Source organism: Stegastes partitus, unplaced genomic scaffold (assembly GCF_000690725.1).
Source record: "Stegastes partitus isolate 25-593 unplaced genomic scaffold, Stegastes_partitus-1.0.2 Scaffold511, whole genome shotgun sequence".
Lineage (NCBI taxonomy): Eukaryota > Metazoa > Chordata > Actinopteri > Pomacentridae > Stegastes > Stegastes partitus.
Window position 1 is genome coordinate 99,564 of NW_007578242.1, and position 3,934 is coordinate 103,497.

The window sequence follows — 3,934 nt, forward strand, 5'->3', positions numbered from 1 at the left end:
CTTTATTTGATTTATTAAACTGTGTGAATTCTCAATTCAAAAAATACTTCTATTACTAATGGATTAAAGTTTACTTTGCAGAGCCTACAGTCATCCTCACATTTATTTGACGCTAAATAACAGCTGTCACTGAAATAAGCTGAAATTGAAAAAAGTACAAATTTAATGAAAATCATGACATTGCTTCTGAATTATGGTTCAACAGAAATATTTAAAAAACAAAAGAAAACAAAACAAAAAACAAGCATGATGGACCCATAAACTAATATTCTGTTGAACAACCCTTTGAGCCAATCACTGCCATCAGGTGTTTTCTGTAACTCTTAATCAGACTTCTGCACCTGTTGACAGGTATTTTGATTTGACTGCTCATCCGCAAAGTGCTTTAGTTTGTCTGGGACAGTTTTTTTTTTTAAATTATTGTTTTTAACCACAATTCAAAAGCAACGTCTTATTTCACTAAACTATAATTTAGCAATTTTTTATTTATTATTACTTTTTTCAGTTTCTACTTATTTCAGTGACTATTGTGCATTTTGCCTTTTCTTTAATGGAAGGTTATGAATACATCTGAGGACGAGCTGATCCTTTGACCACTTGGGGGCAGCACAGCTCCAGCTGTAAACCCAAAGCTCACACATGACCTTCCCCAAGTTCATACTGTACATTGACGTAACAGCTCAGCAAGAGCAACCAGAAAATGATCCAAAACATCCTCAGACATGTAAAAACAAAGAGTGCTGTCAGGCTTCATTCATGATCAGACATGGCTGACAGCAGCAGGTGGAGTCAAAGGAAGCGGCGGCATAAAGCCTATGAGCTCATCTCATGATGAATGAGCACAAACCTGCTCTTCCAAACACAAACATGCACCTTCCTGAGTATTAGCATACAGAAGCTGCTTTTATTATCGCCTACAGCGCCTCTAATCTGCTTTTTATTCCACTTTCTGGAAACGCTGGGTCCTGTCTGTGCATGTTGACAGTAGTCTGTGGGCTGAAGGTGGTTTATTCAGATTACCATGTCTGGTTATAGTTTCTTCTATAAATCTACAACAGATTTTTACAGCAACTAAGCCACGTGTCTGAGCTGACGTTGCTACGATATAGTTAAGTTTTCGTTAAGATTTTTGGATGCCTTGCTTATTTGAGGAGTGATACTCAAACAGAAGCTTCATATTCTTTTTTATTCTGACCTGCAGTCATTAAATATTTTAAAGTGAATAAATGAATAAAAGATTAACAGACAAAACTCTTCTTTCTACGTCCACATGGTGCCTCAAACACACACGCTTTATTGGGAACATGTGTGTTGTCTATTGAAGCCCATAACACCAAGTCTTCCTCTTATGGCTGCGTTATTAACATGTTTCTTCAACGTTTGTGCACACAGTCAGCTCTGCAGGGTCGACTAACATAATCAGGACAGATGGCGAGACTGTGATGATGCACAATTTACATGTTTGTTTAAATGGTTTCACAGTGAATATCTGAAGACTTCACTTTGTTTCAGTGCTAAAGTGACAGAGAGGAAGTAAAACAGATCATCTCTGCTGCATTTATAGGATAAAAACTGCACTTCTGTTACATGCATTGAACATGAAACTGTGGATATGAGTTCAGGTGAACACTGTGGTGATGAGCGATGACGATCCACACACGACTCTCACACTGGGATCCTTTACGGCACAATATTTATTCAACAATATACAGATTAATTTCTCTCTACAGTTCAGACTTTTCAGATTTTTTTTCTCTTCTTATATTTATCTTGCTCTCACCTTTGTACATTTTTTTTTATTTACAAGATTTAAAATAAGTCTTTCTCTCCATTTATACAGCATCGTAAGTACAGTGTTATCACATCGTCCAGCAGCTTCCCTCAAAGCCTTCAGATTTGATTCATCGTTGCTAATCTGTTTATATTCCGTACGCCTCCTGACGTCTTCGAGCCACAGAGCAGCGAAACTGACAGACGGGCTCGACATGCACCAAAAAGTCCAGGTGTGGCCTTTTTTAATTTTTATTTTTTCTCTCTCTCTCCGTGAGGGCAGTCGGATGACAAATGGATGGTCCTTTCTTTTTTTTTTTTTTATTTCACCCACATGAGAGAGGTTCTTTGCTCTGTAGCACCGCAGCAGGGTGTATAAACAGAATGGCTGAATGGGGACACCGTCGAGGGCTTGCACCTTTAAAAATCAGCTTGAATGCACGAGCCCCCCTCCCACCCGACAAGGATCAATCAAAGCCCGAACGGCGAAAAAATATAGAAAGAAAAAAAGGGGAAAAAATGTTGCATAGAATCAATTCTGACCTTAAGAACAGAAATTTTGGTGCTGCCATTTTTAAAATGTGGCTTTTTGTTGAACTCCTGAGACCTTCCACACCCCGTAACGCTTTTTTTTTTTTTTGTTGGTTTTTTTTTTGGTTTTGAAAAGAAAAAATAATAAATAGCTGTACCCTTAGACTTTAACAAAAATAGCATTGTGTTGGATGTGACATCCCATAGAAGTACTACTTTAAAGAGACTAAAACCCTGCATTGAGTGTATACACATTTGCACATCTATATATGTCATTTCAATAACTATCTTGAGAGAGGTGGATGGATTAAAGTGCATTATACTGGATGAAAACAAAGCCCACAGTTATCACATGCAGGACGGGAAATTAACTTTATTTTCTCCACCAGCCACAGTGACTGAGTCTTCACCCCCCCTCGAAAAGGAAGGAGTTCTTTTGAAATGCAAGTGAGGATTGAAAAGCTTATCACTGTGCCAGAATGAGATGAAATTTGTAGCCACGATCAAACGACACCGCCTGGCTGGTGCTGGTTATTTCCCGCCCTGATCACATGCAAATAACACCACACACTGAGGGATACCTGTTACTCTAAAGTCGACACACACGACCAACATGGCTGCTGGTAACCTCGGTCGGGGGCACTCGTATTTTTGAACACGTCACCAGTTTCAAAACAGCAAAAAAAAAAAAAAAAAGGTGCCACTCGACTCACAGCAAAAATACAGCAAATGGGAAACAGGGCTCGCCGAGAGCCACACAGCACGGGGATGACAGCAGACAGACCAGGTGTGAACTGTAGCTGCACTCCTCTGCTGCTTCTTCTTCTTCTTCTTCTTGCACAGTCCAGTCCAGCAGAGGAGGACGAGCACGTGAGGCCGAAGAGCCGACAGCTTTTTTGGCCTGAAATGTTTAAGGCTAAAGCGCACACACAGGACTCACTCAGGACCAAGGAGCAGCAGCTGTGAGGGGGGTTTCAAGCACAGCAGGAGCATGAGTGTGTGGGATTTTCACTGCACACTGAACTGACTTTGTTTATATACACAAACCATTCATCCTCACTTTTAAAACGAGCACGAGAGCAAGACGAGGAAAATGCAATGCAACAGCTGACATCTACAGTACACGGACACATAATATACTGTTGTTTTTTAAAATGTGTGAACAGCAAAGCTATGTCATGAAGCTCAGTGTGTCGTGCGAACGTGTGATGAGTGAAAAAGAAACTCATGGCTAAAAAGGTGAAGCTGCATCTAAGGGCACGTCGAGCCGTACGTCTAAACTCCCTTTGTTGTCTCTTAACTTTTTAAGACCAGTAAACAGAAAAAAAAATAGGCATTTCAAATTAAGACACCCAACCAAAAAAAAAATAAAACAACTTCCTTAAGGAGAGGATGTGTATTGGCACATCTGGTAAAGACAAGGACAAGACTTGGGTTTGGCTCGCTGGCTGTTTCATGCATCTGAAACAGCAGTGCTTTGCAGGGCACTAAACATGCAAGACAAGCACGCTATGTTCAAATCACACAGCCCGGGCAGGGAGTACTACAGAAGGCTAGCTAGCACTGTGCACAGATGCAGGCATGTCACAGCAGAGAAGATCCAACTCCATGCACATGAGGATAAAAAAAAAAA